Here is a 16,822-nt window from a genome sequence, read left to right as displayed (position 1 = left end):
TCTTAATATTTTTTCAGGAATGCTGGCTTTGTTGCTATATACATGTATATGTACATATAGTACTCCTTAGTCTGTGTTTTTTACATGAATGGATGTTAAATTTTGTCAAGCCCTTTTTCAGCACCTACGGAGGTGATCACATTTTTCTAAGTTCTTCTCATTAATTATGTTCATGTGTTTCCTAAGGTCGACCCATCACTTCATTCCTGGAAAACTGCATTTATTTTAATGTGCTGTTTGGTTCTGCTTGCAAAAAGTTTACTTAAGATTTCTGCAAGGATATCCATAAACTTATATGTATTGTTTATTGTTTATAGTATAAATTTGTGTGTTTATTAAATCTAAGATAGTCTCCATTTTACCCTGACCCCTCTCGTGCTCTGTCTGATGTGGACTGGAGTCTCTCGGGGTCGGCTGTAGAGCGCTTGGCCCAGCAATTTTCTCTGTCTGCTTCCTGCATTTGGTCCTGTTCTGGGACAGCACAGGATTCCCGGGGCTTCCTTGATTATGGTGTATTTATTCATATTAGTTGTCTGCAGATGGAAAGTCTCTTCACTAAAAATTCAAACTTCACTAGTTGATCATTTGAGTAGTTATGGAAATTCGTGTTGAAAATGATTTTTTCTAGGGCACCTGGGTGGCTCAGTCGTTGAGCGTCTGCCTTCGGCTCAGGTCATGGTCCCAGGGTCCTGGGATCGAGCCCCGCATGGGGCTCCCTGCTCGACGGGAAGCCTGCTTCTCCCTCTGCCTCTGTCCCTGTTGTGTTCCCTCTCTCACTGTGTCTCTGTCAAATAAATAAATCTTTAAAAAAAAAAAGATTTTTCCTTAGAATTTAGAAGGCGCTCTCCCATCATTTCCTGGCTTGCACATGGCGGTTGAGAAATCAGACACATCCCAGTGTGTGGCCTCTCCCCACAGTTGTGGCAACTTGGAGGCACTTCTGCTCCCTGTCTTCCTGCCATTCCTGCTCCGGGCGCCTGATGGGCCCTTTCTGCCTGCTCTTCAGTGCTATGAGCTTCTCTTGAATCTCTTTCTCCCCTCCAGAGTCTCTTTCTGAAACTCTAGTTATTCAGATAGCGTATCACCTGTCAGATTCTCTCCTCTGGTCTCCTATTGTGCATTTCTTGTCTTTTTGTTCTACTCTATAGGCCATTGCCTCAACTTTATCTTCTGTTCCTTTAAGGGAATGTGTTATTTATCGTCTTTAAAAATTTTTCAATATTCCTGTTTATAGTATTCTGTTTATGGGTTCATAGATGCAATTCCTTTTCTGTATCTTTGACATTAGTTATGCATATTTTGAAAATCCTTAGTATTCCTGCATTTTCTGTTTAAGTCCCCTGTCCCCCCGCCCCCTTTTCTGTTTGCGTGAAATGACCTTTTTCTCTTTTACTGAGAAGCTGTTCTCCAGTGTTTGGTGACCCTTGGATGTGTCCATATTGAAGTGTGAGGCACTGGAAAGCTAGTTAAAATTGTGTATGGGCTTTACTGTAGGGATGTCAGGGGCCAGATGGCTGTTTCTTAGGTTCCCTCAAATGTCAGTGTCTAAAGGTACTTTTTTGGGGTGCCTGGGTGGCTCAGTCGTTAAGCGTCTGCCTTCAGCTCAGGTCATGGTTCCGGGGTCCTGGGATCGAGCCCCGCATCGGGCTCCCTGCTCCACGGGAATCCTGCTTCTCCCTCTCCCACTCCCCCTGCTTGTGTTCCCTCTCTTGCTGTGTCTCTCTCTCTCTCAAATAAATAAATAAAACCTTAAAAAAAAAAGATGTTTGTTTGGTTTTGTTTGTTACTTTTAGAGAAGGGGGTAGAATAGAAAAAAATCTCTATTCTGTCATCTAAGGATTACCTTCTTAAATCAGATTCTGTTGCCACTCCTGATCTGTCCCCCATCCAAGGCTTTCTCATTGTGGCCTAAAATACGTGTTTTCCCTTTGCACAACTGGTTCTTTTTCATCATTCAGGTCTTACCTCAAATAGAATCTCCTTAATTTTCTAGGAGAGTCGGGATTGGTTAGGTTCTGCTGCAGTAACAAGCGACCTCCACATCTCAGTGGTGTAGAAGAACAGTGATTCCTCCTCATGTGATGCATCCCTCCAGATTGGCTGACAGCTCTGCTGTGCACTGTCCTCATTCTGGGACCTAGGATGACACAGCCACCATCTGGAGCATTGTCATTACCCGTGGCATAAAGAAAAAAGCATAGCAGATCATAGATTCTAAACCTTCCAAAATAGAATTGGCATAGATCCTTTTTACTCAGAATCCATTTGCCAAATCTAGTCACATGGCCAAGTCTAGTTTTCAGATAGCAGGGAAGTGCAGTCCTCCCAGTGCCGGGGACAAGAACTGCAAGCATTTGGTGAGCAAACACTAAGGACTACCATAGCAACTTGACCAACCAAAGCAGAGGAGCTGTGTTAGGCAAGGTTCTCCAGAGAAACAGAAACCGTAGGACGCGTGCATGCACACAAACGGAGATTTATCGTGAAGGCTCTGCTGTGTGTTTATGGAGGCTGGGGGTGGGGGTGGGCCCAAGATCTGTAAGCTGGAGACCAGGAAAGCTGGTGGTGTGCTCCTGGCCAAGTCCAAAGGCTTGAAAGCCAGTGGAGCTGATGGTGTAAATCCCTGTCCCGAGTCAGGAGAGCAGATGGCCACCTCAACAGGCAGGAAAGGCACCTCCCTCCTGCCTCAGCCTTTTGTTCTGCCCAGGTCCCCCGTGGATCAGGGGAGGCCCACTCACAGTGGGGAGGGAAGTCTGCCGAGTCCACAGATTCAGGTGTTAATCTCACCCAGAGACCGTGTCTAGCCAGCCATCCGGGTGCCTGTGGCCTGTGACACTGACACACAAAATTAACCATCGCGGCAGCCTTGTGTCCTTCATAGGACTTGGCACTATGTGAATTCATCTCGTTTTTAGTTTCTTGTCGCCCCCCCCCCCTTCTGACTTGTCCACGATTGTCCAAGTACCTAGAGCAGTGCTTGGCAAGGAGCAGGTGTTCATAGACCTTGGATGCATGATGACTAGAGGACGGGCTTTGAAAAGAAGCACTTCATGAAAGCATTTTCTACTGAAGAGACTTGATCGTAGCGCTGCTTCTCTATTTTCTTTTATGCTCATTAAACAAAATTAGGTATGCTTTTAGTGTGAACTGCTGTGGATAGCTAACAGTAGTTTCTTTTAATATTAAAGAGTTAATGTTTAGGTATTCAAAATATTTTAGAAAAAGTACTTAAGAAATCACCTCTTTGCAACATAGTGGATGGAGCTAGAGATGATTGTTCTAAGCAAAAATAAGGGAAAGACAGATACCATATGATTTCACTCATGTGGAATTGAAGAAAAATGAGGAAAGAAGAAGAAACAAAAAGACTCTGAACTACAGAGAACACACTGCTGGTCACCAGAGGGGAGGTGGTGGGGGGTGGGGTGGGGTGGGGGACACAGGTGATGGGGGACACAGGTGATGGGGATGAAGGAGCGCACCTGTGATGAGCACCAGGTGATGGAAGTGTTGATTCACTACATTGTACACTTGAAACTAATATTACAGTGTTAACAGGAATTAAAAACTTAAAATCTCAATAGAAAACAAAATTATGACAAAAATGCAATGCATATGCTTGTAATTTCATAAATTTCCAATGATAACATCAGTTTAGATTACTGGTTAAAAAAATTTACTTGGCTCAACAATATGGGAATGCAAAATTAGGAGTGTTGTCTAAAAGCAAATATTTTCACCTCTTTGTTATATTTTCATGGGATACTTATATATCTTTGCTCTATAAGGAGAGAGACATTTGTGTTCTTTTTAATTAGTTTTACATTACAAAATGTTAAAAAAGAAACCCAATCTTTTCATCTTTTTAATCTTTCAGCCTTTTTTTTTAAGATTTTTTTTTTTTTTTTAATTCATTTGACAGGGAACACAAGCAGGGGGAGTGGGAGAGGAAGAAGCAGGCTCTCTGCTGAGCAGGGAGCCCGATGCGGGGCTCCATCCCGGGACCTGGGATCATGACCTGAGCCGAAGGCAGACGCTTAACGACAGAGCCACCCAGGCGCCCCATAATCTTTCAGTTTTTGACATCTTTCTAGTTCTTTCTGTCCCCACAGAAATGAGTAGTTATGAGCTTTACTCCTTTTGTTTGCAGATGACATTCTTACGAAAGGGAAAGTTTGTTTCTTCTTTGAACAGAAAGTTTTCACATTTTAGGAAGTTTAAGCTTTTTATGTTTATGCTGCTGTTAGAAGTGTAAAGTACTAGAGTCAATAGAAGAATTTCTGTACATTAATACTCATTAGAGTTGGATAGATTACCCACTTTATATAAAACTGAAATTGTTTAGGGCAAAGCAGGAGAACTAACAGTTCTGGTTTCACATTGCAGTTCCAGAATTTTTAGATCAAGATGATATGCCCCTTTTGTTGGTTTAATCAGTTGTTTGTAAGAGTTTACAACCCAAATCTCTTTCAGAATTTGATTCTTTGCAGACTTCCATTTTATGGTGAAATCTGCAGTAGGTGGTGGAGCTGTGCGTTGGGTCCGCGTGTGCATGTGTGTTTTGCCATGCTCAGAATGCACACAAAGACATGTCGATGTAGATAGAGTCGGCATAGAACGTTAGTTGTAGGCGTACAACCTGAGGAGTTTTCTTGTGAAACGATCACCCCAATAAGTTAACCTCTGTCACCTCATGTACATGGTTTTTTCCTTGTGATGACAACTTTTAAGGTTTACTCTTCCTTAGTTTTCAAATACATAATGAGGTATTAACTGTGGTTACCGTGCTGTACTTTACAGGACTTGTGTGTCTTAGAATTGGACCTTTGTGCCCTCTGACCTTTAACCTCCTTCCCTCCTGTTGTGTCTCTGAGCTTGTTTTTTTTAAGCTTCCACATGGAAGTGTGATCACAGAGTACTTGTCTCTGAACTTGTCTCTGACCTGTTTTACGTAGCAGAGTGCTCTTAAGGTCCATCCATGCTGTCACAAATGGCAGGACTTTGTTCCGTTTTGTTTTTTTAAAGATTTATTTATTTGCGAGAATCTCTAACAGACCCCACACCGAGTGCAGAGCCTGACACCGGGCTCGATCCTGGGGCCCTGAGATCATGACCTGAGCTGAAACCGAGAGTCAGAGACTCAGCTGACTGTGCCACCCAGACGCCCCCGCCTCCATTTTTATGGCTGAATAGTCTTCCGGGGACTGTGTGCATGTGTGTGTGCACGTGTGTGTGTGTGTGTGTGCACGCCATTTTCTTTACCCATCTGTCCACGGACACACAAATCCTTTCCGTGTCTTGGCTGTTGTAAATAATGCAGTAATGAACATGGAGGTGTAGGTATCTCTCTGAGACAGCTGTTTTATTTATTTGAGAGTGTGTGCTGGTGGAGTTGTCACAAGCCTTTAATCTGTTAAAAATGCAGTGTCTGTGAAGCACAATAAAGTCAAGTGCAGTAAGAGGAGGTACGCCTATGTTGATATTCTCTGCTAATTTTTAGATTGGATTGTTTGTTTTCTGTTGGGTTGCATGAGTCCTTTTTTTAAACATTTTTATTTATTTTTATTTTTTGGGGGGTTGTATGAGTTCTTTATGTATTTTGGAGATTAACCCCAAATCAGATGTCTGATTTGCATATATTTCCCCCCATTCTGTAGGTTGCCTTTTCATTTTTTGGTGGGGGGTTTGTTTGCTGTGCAGGAGCTGTTTTAATTTGATATCCCACTTGTTTATTTTTGCTTCTGTTGCCTTTGCTTTGGTGCCAAAAAAAAAAAAAAATTATTACCAAGGGACCGATGTCTAGGAGCTAAACCCCTATATTTTCTTGTAGGTGTTTTATGGTTTCAGGTCTTAGGTTCAAATCTTTAATCATTTTGAGTTGATTTTCTGTATGATGTAAGATAGTGGTCCATTTTCATTCTTCTTGCATGTGGCTGTCTTGTTTCTGAGGCTGCCTCTTCCTGATTGTGTATTTTTGGCTTCTTTGCTGTAAAGTAATTGACCATATATGTGTGGGGTTTTTTCTGGGTTCTCTGTGTTTCATTGATTTATATGCCTGTCTTTATACCAATACCATACCTTTTTCATTACGATAGTTCTGTAATACCGTTTTTGTCTCCAGGGATTTTTCTTCCAGTTTTACTGAGAAGTAATTGACAGGGTGCTGTGTAGGTCTCGGGTGTACACATTGTGGTTTGACTTACATCATGAAACAGCTACCTCAGAGTTTAGTTAACACCCATCATCTCACACAGGTGTGAAAAGAAGTAAAGGAAGAAGAGAAAAAGGGAGTTTTCCTTGTGATGAGAACTCTGAGGATCTCCTCTCAACTTTCAAACATACTGTACGGCAGTGTTCCTAATACAGTTTGAAATCGGAGAGTGTGATGCCTCCAGCTTTGTTCTTCAAAATGGAAAAGTTCTCATTACCCGATCTGCACCCCAAATTTTATTTAGTTATGCTTATTTATTTGCCTCCACAGGCTATGGTATTTTGCACTTTGGGATTACTAAATTCAGACTTAGTCATACAACAAATACTTGTCGAATACCTACTGTGTGTCAGGCTTGTAGGACATGGTGCTGGACGGTGATGGGCCTCTATCCTACAGAACACACAGTGAAGAAGGAAGAAGAACCAACAAGCAATTACAAGAAATGTGCTGTGTGAGAACCGCTCAGATGGGTACAGTGCAGGTTTTGTGTGAGCACATAGCTGTGGTTTTTATTTTTCAAAGGCTTGAAGCTAACTGCAAGGCCCTTATTATTTCCCCACTTTATATGATTGAGCAATAGAAAATTGAGTACTGTCCTTTTACTAACTCTTTTGTATTTGATCTCAGTAATATGGGATATTCTCAAATAGAGAATGTTTTCTTTAGTATTCTCTGGACTTGGAAGAACTCATCTTTTCAAATCTGACTAGAACTATTGCTCAGTTGCGTATGTTTTTATGTTCCCAGTAAAGGCTGATTACCCCTTCGCTGGTTCAGATTTGCCTTCTGGCTTTCCAGAGAGGCCGTAGAGTCCTTCGCTCTTGGGTAGTCAACCTTAGCCTTTCAAGTGAATCCTCTTCCTGGATCTCAAAACATTTTCAAGTCTTTCGCATTTGAAATAAAAGTTCAAATGTGCGTTTTGGCAAAACATGATGAATTGAACATGTATTCTTTCCTGAAATCCTATTAAAAAGAGTAAAGCGCATAAAACTATGAGGACAAAAGGAAGGATAATCCAGAGCACAGAAGAGATGTCATAAGCATTTTGTAAACTGGAAAGAAGAGCGTGAAGTGTTTTTTGACTTAGCAGGCAGGGTAGCTAAGTGCCTCAGGAGGGTAGGATCGGAGTCATGCCAGTTTGGGCCCCACAGTACTGGGAATCTCAGGAATTGGAAGCAGCAGGTTGCTCTGGCGGCAGGGCGGATGGCGGGGTTCAAGAACAGCGTGGTTTGTCCTGGTCTGTGCAGCACCTGGCCCCTACTCTCTGTCATGCAGAACTCATGAAGTGAGTCTGCAAAGGGCGGACTGGAGCCGTTCTGGTTGAGGCCCAACGGAGATGGGCGATGCCAGATGGAAATGGGGGGATGAGGTCTAGACCTCCATCTGGCCATGATGGAGCACCAGCTCCTGGGCTTGCGTTCCCATTGTGAACAGTGGTGAAGCAGATCTGTGAACAGTTTGCAGGCCCCGGATGGTCCCTGAGATGATCGCCCTGTTCTCTGCCCAGGGAGGATCCTGCTGGGGTCCCCACGGTACACAGGACCCTGGGGGAGCAGTTGGATGTGTGGGTCAGAGCATGGGGAGGAGGAGACTGTCATATCTCGGTAATGTTCGCACTGTCCTAAAAATACCACATCGAGTGGTATCGACTTACCAGAAATTGTGGTACAACTGTTGAGAGGGTGAAAGGTAGCATGAGGGTGAGGGGAGAATACACCTGAAAGAGATGGACAGCGTAGGTGGTCACGAGATTTACAGAGCCTGAGGTGAGTACCCAAAACAAGACTAAAGGTGGTTGACAGTGATCGCCTTAGGGTAGCAGAGTTGGGTAGGGAGGGTTGGGACTGGGGTTAAAACAAATCTTACGTATTTAAGTAAACTGAGCATCGATTCTGAACAAACCACAGACCACGTGATGGCCATCTCTTTCCAGCAACTCTGTCTAATCTTTCCCTTTTCCCGGCCAGTCTTCTGAGGTGTGTTCTCTTTGCCATCTCTGCTCCTGCACCTCCTCTGCCTCCCTAAGCCACTCCAGTCTGGCTCTTGCTGGAGGTCGCCGGGGACCAGTGTTGTGCTAAATCAGGTGCGCACTTTTCGGTCCTTTCTGGGGCTTCTCAGCAGCACTCCACACTCCTTGACACCCTGTGTGCACGGACTTCTGGATCTGCCCCTCGGTCACGTCTTCTCTCCCCAGGCCGCATGTCCCTGGTCTCAGACGTTGGGCCGGGGCCTCTGCCTGCCCCACTCTCTGCTCGGCAGTGATGGTTTCGGTCAGCTCGTGCTGTCAGCGCCTCAGCACCTGGCCCACACCCACTTGAGGACCAGTGTCTCAGACATACCTAGACTTGGTAGATCCAAAATCCGAGCACACGGCACGACCTTCTGCAGTCCCACCTCTGCTGGAAACACCCCGACTCCGTGCGCTGTGTAGGCCAGAAACCTTGACACTCACCTCGCCCCCGTGTTGGATTCCCAAAATGAAGTCCTGGTGATCTTTTCTCCTCTCTGATGTATCACGTACACTGCAGCCAGGGGTAGCCTAAGAAAAACCATTATTTTCCAGAGCTCCTGTTGGCTTCCCTTTCCTTTTGCTTTCTCTCCCCTCGGGCTTCTCCCGCCCTCCCCTGCCTCCGCCTGCCCTTCTGGCTCCCCTGCCCCCTCTAGAACCTTCTGTGCAATCAGATAGCTCTTCCTGGTCATGCCAGCCAGAGCCCCGGTTCACACGCAGGCTCTCTTTCCTGGCCAGCAGCCGCAGGGGAGAGTGTTTTCACGGGTCCTGTCAGGGATGGTTTGGGTTCTGACTGTGGCATGAGGGGTCTTCTCAGGGATGGTTTGGGTTCTGACCGTGGGCATGAGGGGTCCCGTCAGGGATGGTTTGGGTTCTGACCGTGGTATGTGGGGTCTCGTCAGGGATGGTTTGGGTTCTGACCGTGGTATGTGGGGTCTCGTCAGGGATGGTTTGGGTTCTGACCGTGGCATGAGGGGTCTTCTCAGGGATGGTTTGGGATCTGACCGTGGCATGTGGGGTCTTCTCAGGGATGGTTTGGGTTCTGACCGTGGGCATGAGGGGTCTTCTCAGGGATGGTTTGGGATCTGACCGTGGCATGTGGGGTCTTCTCAGGGATGGTTTGGGATCTGACCGTGGCATGAGGGGTCTTCTCAGGGATGGTTTGGGATCTGACCGTGGCATGTGGGGTCTTCTCAGGGATGGTTTGGGATCTGACCGTGGCATGAGGGGTCTTCTCAGGGATGGTTTGGGATCTGACCGTGGCATGTGGGGTCTTAGAGATGGTTTGGGATCTGACCGTGGCATGTGGGGTCTTCTCAGGGATGGTTTGGGATCTGACCCTGGCATGTGGGGTCTTCTCAGGGATGGTTTGGGTTCTGACCGTGGGCATGAGGGGTCTTCTCAGGGATGGTTTGGGATCTGACCGTGGCATGTGGGGTCTTCTCAGGGATGGTTTGGGATCTGACCGTGGCATGAGGGGTCTTCTCAGGGATGGTTTGGGATCTGACCGTGGCATGTGGGGTCTTAGAGATGGTTTGGGATCTGACCGTGGCATGTGGGGTCTTCTCAGGGATGGTTTGGGATCTGACCGTGGCATGAGGGGTCTTCTCAGGGATGGTTTGGGATCTGACCGTGGCATGTGGGGTCTTAGAGATGGTTTGGGATCTGACCGTGGCATGTGGGGTCTTCTCAGGGATGGTTTGGGATCTGACCCTGGCATGTGGGGTCTTCTCAGGGATGGTTTGGGTTCTGACCGTGGGCATGAGGGGTCTTCTCAGGGATGGTTTGGGATCTGACCGTGGCATGTGGGGTCTTCTCAGGGATGGTTTGGGATCTGACCGTGGCATGAGGGGTCTTCTCAGGGATGGTTTGGGATCTGACCGTGGCATGTGGGGTCTTAGAGATGGTTTGGGATCTGACCGTGGCATGTGGGGTCTTCTCAGGGATGGTTTGGGATCTGACCCTGGCATGTGGGGTCTTCTCAGGGATGGTTTGGGTTCTGACCCTGGCATGAGGGGTCTTCTCAGGGATGGTTTGGGATCTGACCATGGCATGTGGGGTCTTAGAGATGGTTTGGGATCTGACCGTGGCATGAGGGGTCTTCTCAGAGATGGTTTGGGTTCTGACCCTGGCATGAGGGGTCTTCTCAGGGATGGTTTGGGATCTGACCGTGGGCATGAGGGGTCTTCTCAGGGATGGTTTGGGTTCTGACCCTGGCATGAGGGGTCTTCTCAGGGATGGTTTGGGATCTGACCGTGGCATGTGGGGTCTTCTCAGGGATGGTTTGGGATCTGACCATGGCATGTGGGGTCTTAGAGATGGTTTGGGATCTGACCGTGGCATGTGGGGTCTTCTCAGGGATGGTTTGGGATCTGACCCTGGCATGTGGGGTCTTCTCAGGGATGGTTTGGGTTCTGACCCTGGCATGAGGGGTCTTCTCAGGGATGGTTTGGGATCTGACCATGGCATGTGGGGTCTTCTCAGGGATGGTTTGGGTTCTGACCCTGGCATGAGGGGTCTTCTCAGGGATGGTTTGAATTCTGACCGTGGGCATGAGGGGTCCCATCAGGGATGGTTTGGGTTCTGACCCTGGCATGAGGGGTCTTCTCAGGGATGGTTTGGGTTCTGACTGTGGCATGAGGGGGTCCCATCAGAGATGGTTTGGGATATGACCGTGGCATGAGGGGTCTTCTCAGGGATGGTTTGGGTTCTGACCGTGGCATGAGGGGTCTTCTCAGGGATGGTTTGGGTTCTGACCGTGGCATGAAGGGTCCCGTCAGGGATGGTTTGGGTTCTGACCGTGGCATGTGGGGTCCTGTCAGGGATGGTTTGGGATCTGACCGTGGCATGAAGGGTCCCGTCAGGGATGGTTTGGGTTCTGACTGTGGCATGTGGGGTCCCGTCAGGGATGGTTTGGGTTCTGACCGTGGCATGAAGGGTCCCGTCAGGGATGGTTTGGGTTCTGACCGTGGCATGTGGGGTCCCATCAGGGATGGTTTGGGATCTGACCGTGGCATGAGGGGTCTTCTCAAGGATGGTTTGGGTTCTGACCGTGGCATGAAGGGTCCCATCAGGGATGGTTTGGGTTCTGACCCTGGCATGTGGGGTCTTCTCAGGGATGGTTTGGGTTCTCACCGTGGCATGAGGGGTCTTCTCAGGGATGGTTTGGGTTCTGACCCTGGCATGTGGGGTCTTCTCAGGGATGGTTTGGGTTCTCACCGTGGCATGAGGGGTCCCGTCAGGGATGGTTTAGGATCTGTCCGTGGCATGAGGGGTCCCGTCAGGGATGGTTTGGGATCTGACCGTGGCATGAGGGGTCCCGTCAGGGATGGCTTGGGTTCTGACTGTGGCATGAGGGGTCCCGTCAGGGATGGTTTGGGTTCTGACCGTGGCATGTGGGGTCTTCTCAGGGATGGTTTGGGCTGGGGTTAGGGTTAGGAGTGGTGGCTGTGAGGATTTGTGACAGACGTAGGAGCGGGAGGAATACTTTAGGTTTTGTTCTGAACAAGGCCATTGATCTTCGTGCACAGCCAAGAATCAGCACAGAGGCGTCCTGGATAGTTGTGACTCCTGCTGTATTGGTCCTGCAGACTCAGACACAGACGTTATCCATAGGTTGTGAAGGTGTTGGGTGAGGACAGAAGCTCTGTAGACAGGGTGGTTACAGCAGCTAGCTTGAGGACGTGGCAGGAGCCCAGCTGTAAGTGCAGCCGGCCCCTCTTTCCCCTCCCGCACAGGCCGTCTGTCCCCACCGGTGAGCATTTTGTCTCCAGGGCGTGGCGCTGGCCCTGTAGGTGTGCGGGCAGTGTGACGGGAGGGCTGGCAGAGGCAGATGGACAGACCCCTGGCTCTTGGTGTCCTGCTGTCCAGCTAGAGGCAGGCAGAACCTAGGACCCAGAACTCCTGACCCCACCTGGTCCTGACACCTGTGTCCTCATTGACATAGACGGACTTTATGCGGATTGCACAGTAGTTGTCCATCAGAATTTCTCATGGCTTTTCAGACTCATTTGCCAAGTGGAAGAAAATACACATGTTCAGACGTGGCTTTATTTAAAAGTCTTAGTCTTAGATTCTATGTAAATTTATCTTTATGGTGAAGTATTCTTATTATTTCTCCTAGAAGTGGACTGTTAAGTATTTAAAATTCTATGAGGCGTAACAGTAGGAAAAACGCTTGACTTTGTGCTGCTTATGTGTTTTCTGCGAAGATTATGTGTTGCTTTTCAAATTTGTGGGCTAAATTGCGTGGTGGTTCTGGTGGTTCCTTGTTGGCTGGTGTTGGGTGACACGTCTGCCAAAACTTGAATCTCGGTGTTGATCGTACTGAAGACTAATATATGTCATAAAAATTATTCTACTTTAAAGTGAGGTTTAAAAACTCAAATATAATGATGTGTACCATTAACTTAATGGAAAAAAATAGTCTACTGGCAGTAAATGATTATTGCAAAGACAAGTCACTTAAAACCACAAAAATCTATTAAAACGTTCCTTTTTGACTTTATCTTATGTAGTTTTGATTTACATTTTCCTAATAAATCCATTACATTTTCAAGGGATAGTCTTTTAACTGGTCCATTTACAGATCTGATGGTCCTACACCAGGGACTGAGGGCAATGTATACCTTTTAAAGGCTTCATGGTCCTTTTAGGCATGGATTCAGGTCTAAGAACATAAAGCCAGAAGATTGCATGAACCCAAAGCACCTTGGTTTGACATTTTCCAACAATGAGCTGTTTTCTGGGCAGATGAGTTTCTAGAGGCCCCTGCCATCATCACTCCCCACTTCCCACCGCCCTCCTTTGTGGTGCATTTTGGTTTCAGTGACTGAACAAGGGAAGCACCACATACATTTTTTAAAAAAAGATTTTATTTATTTAGAGAGCAGAAGGAGGGGGGAGCAGCAGACAGAGGGAGGGGGAGAAGCAGACTCACCACTGAAAGGGGGCCGGATGCGGGGCTGGGTCCCAGGACCCTGAGATCATGACCTGAGCCGAAGGCAGATGCTTAACCGACTCAGCCACTCAGGGGTCCAGCACCACATAAATTTAGGACAGATGCACTGTTATGATAATTCAGAAATTTCTTGAAAGTAAAGTTTGCATTTCCTTCGAGCAAGTGTGCAGTAAGTGAAGGAGGACAAGCAAGTTGATTTGTCTTCATCCCACATCTGCCCTCAGAGGGTCTGCATGGAGTTTACTCTCCCCTCGCTGGTTGTCAGGGTGCCCGTGGAATCCGTCCTGTGGCAGTCCTTCTCTTTGTGAAAGGTCAGTCTGGCTTAGCTTCAAGGCAGTAAGACATGCAGACTTACACTTTTGTGTGTGATTCAGTCTTTTTCTTTAATTGTAACATCAATTGGCAAATACACAGTCTAGGTGGAAATGGTTTGGTGTTTTAACTTTTTAAGGTAATTTGCAAGGAATACAAAATTATCAATAGCTCTTCAGTGTTTATAAGTCCCAGTTTCTTTCCTGTAGTTATATGCAAAATGATATGCGTGTAGAGAATGATTTGTGATTTACTTAAATAATAAATGTTATTTTTCAGTGAATTAATGTTTTCAGTGGATAAATACAGATAAGGATATTGTTTATATTATGTTAACCTTCTCCCTCTTAAAAATTTTTGGAAGAAAAACATAAAGGAATGTGAGCTTGGCAATATTAGCATAATGCATGGCTCAGTGAATTGTCACTATGTAAATATACCCATATAATCACAATCCAGGTGGAGAAACAGAGTCTTTTTTTCTTTTTTCTTTGAGAGAGCAAGCACTAGTGGGGGACAGAGGCAGAGGGAGAAGCAGGGTCCCCGCTGATCAGGAGCTCGATGCGGGACTTGATCCCAGGACCCTGAGATCACGACCTGAGCTGAAGGCAGACACGTCACTGACTGAACCACCTAGGCGCCCCGAGAAACAGACTCTTAACAGCATTGCAGAATGTGCCCTCACCCCAGAGAATTCCTCCTTGTCCTCACTTTTCTGATCTTAGAACCTCTGATCAGCTGTGTTTGAACTTTTTGTGTTTGGTTATCATGTATTATTTTGTGAGTGGCTTTCCTTTACATTTAGTTAGTTCATTCAGTTTCACTGTTATGTAGTTGTTACTATGTTTCATGGCATGACTAAACCATGATACTTCCATCCAGTCCAGGATAGTGGACCTTGAGTTACTTCCAGTTTGGGGCTATTACAAATACTGCTGCTTTGAAATTCTCTCTTTTTTTAAAAAAGACTTATTTATTTATTTAGATCGAGAGAGGTGGGGGAGGGGAGCAGAGGGAGAGAGTCTTAAGCAGACTCTGTGCTGAGTGTGGGGCCCAGTGCCGGGTTGGATCTCGTGACCCTGAGATCACGACCTGATCTGAAACCAAGAGTCAGATGCTTAACTGACTGAGCCACCCAGCTGCCTCCACTGCTTTGAAATTCTTGTACGTATCTTTTGGTGACCATGTACATGCCTTTCTGTTGAGTATATATACCTAGGAGTAGAGCGTTCAACTTTAATGTATAATTCCCAACTGTTTTTGAAAGCAGTGTACCAATTTAGACTTCAATTAGCAGAGTATGCCAATTCCTTTGACTCATACCTTGCTTGTACTTGGTATTGTCTTTTAATTTTTGCTGCCCTAGTGATACCGCCTCAAAAAGAAATTTTTAATTTTACTGTAGTCCTATTTAGCAATTTGCTTTTTGTGGGTTTCCTATATAAGAAAGCTTTCCCCATTTCAAGGTCATTAAAATAGTGTGCTACACTTCCTTTAGAAGCTTATATGTTTATATAATCTACTGGGAATTAATTTTGCTGTGTGTTGTACTGGTTGTCTGATTTTCTTTTCCCCATGTGGGTATCTAATTGACTCAGCATTGTTTATGGAAAGTGTTACCTTAAATCCATTGCTCTGCCGTGCCTTCTTTGTCACATAAGTCTGGTGTCCATGGACGCATGAGTCTGTTCTTGAGTTCTCTGTTAATTTCTATGAATTTATGACTCTTTGTCACCAAATCCTTATTTGATGCAGTCTTAATTGCTGTAGCTTTACAATAAGTTTTGATATATGATATCAGGTCTTCCAATTATATTTTATTCATTATGGCCTTGTTACTTAATTGTTTATATTATGGGTCATTTATATTTCCATATAAATATTCTTGACCATTTACATTTCCATGTAAATTTCAGAACCCTTTTGTTAATTTACACACAAAATTTTACTAGAATATTTATTGGATTTGCACTGAATTTTAAATCAGTTTGGGAAAGAACATTTTTATAATACTAATTTTCTAATCTGTGAATATGAGGCATTTTTCCATTATTTAAGTCATTTTTACTTTTTCTCAGTGTTTTGTGGCTTTCTGGATAGAGATCTTGCATATCTTTTGTTAGATTTATTCCTAGATCTGACTTTTTTGGGTGATATTGTAAATAATACATTTTTTAAAGATTTCTTTATTTTGGGGGGAGAGGGGCAGAGGGAGAGAGTTGAAAGCAGATGCTGTACTGGGTGCGGAGCCTGATATGGGGCTTGATCTCACAACCCTGAGATCATAACCTGAGCCAAAACCAAGAGTCTGATGCTTAACTGAGTGTACCACCCAGGTGCTCCTGTAAATAATATCTTAATTTTTTTCATTTACTCATTGTTATTAGGGTTGACCAATGAAAGACAAAACTGCAACCTGCAAATTAAAATGTGTGCATTTACTTGGAATCTTAAGGATTGCCATCTGGGAGATAGAGTTGACTAAAATCAGTAGTGTGCTCTGGAGAGATAAAGGAGGTTAGAGGTTTTAAAGAGGAAAGAGGGAATTTATATAAGTTGTTTTGAACGAAATGTGATTGGTGCTGGTGTGGCTGTAGTTAAACTAATCTATACCTGATTGGTTGCTAGGGTTACTGCTAGGCAGGAAGTGCATTTATGGCCGATCTTTTTTTTTTTTCCTAAGATTTCTTTACTTTTAGAGTGAGAGAGCGTGCGCAAGCAGAGAGAGGAGCAGAGGGCGAGAGACAGAACTCTTGAGCAGACTCCCCACTGAGTGTGGAGCCTGTCGCAGGCCTGGATCTGAGGACCCTGACACCATGACCTGAGCCAAAATTGAGAGTCCTACGCTCAACTGACTGAGCCACCCAGGTGCCCCTCACTTATGTCCATTCTAACATGCAGCAGGTCCCTTGGCTTTTAGCTGAGTTCAGCAACAATTCTGAGAATTAGAGACAAGAGATGTGCATAAGCCCCACCTCCTCTCTGATCTCCTGATATTATTGAAGACGTTTATTAATTTAATAATTCATCTGTAGATTTTTTTGGATTTCTCTATAGAGAGAAGCATGTCATCTCTGAATGACAGTTGTAATTACTCTTTTCCAGTCCATATATGTCTTATTTCTTGCCTTACTGCTCTGACTAGGTCTTCTAGTGCGATGTTGAATAGAAGTGGTGAGTGTGGGTATCTTAACTCATTCTCATTTGTAGAGCTAAAACTTTTATCTTTTCATTGAGTCTGGTTTTTCTGCTGTTGGTTTTATGTAGATACCCTTTTTCAGATTAAGGAGTTTCCGTTCTATTTCTATTTTGCTTTGAGTGTTTGGAT

General features: G+C 45.4%; 1 protein-coding gene across 5 annotated transcripts in view; it reads left to right on the top strand.

Moving 5' to 3' along the window:
• Window positions 1-16,822, top strand: part of ZMYND11 (zinc finger MYND-type containing 11) — a 124,689-nt gene that overhangs the window by 16,702 nt on the left and 91,165 nt on the right. The window contains exon 1 of one of the 5 annotated variants that reach the window (XM_027592004.2): window positions 13,473-13,493. The exons of the other annotated variants lie outside the window; for them this stretch is intronic. The gene's annotated coding sequence lies outside the window, so the exon portion shown is untranslated. Of the gene's footprint in view, window positions 1-13,472; window positions 13,494-16,822 lie in introns of those variants that run through there. 5 annotated transcript variants of the gene reach the window in all.

The sequence above is a fragment of the Zalophus californianus genome, chromosome 9 (genome assembly GCF_009762305.2).
Source record: "Zalophus californianus isolate mZalCal1 chromosome 9, mZalCal1.pri.v2, whole genome shotgun sequence".
In the NCBI taxonomy this organism is placed as follows: domain Eukaryota; kingdom Metazoa; phylum Chordata; class Mammalia; order Carnivora; family Otariidae; genus Zalophus; species Zalophus californianus.
Note: the sequence above shows the minus strand (reverse complement) of the source record. Positions and strands in the feature narration are given on the sequence as shown.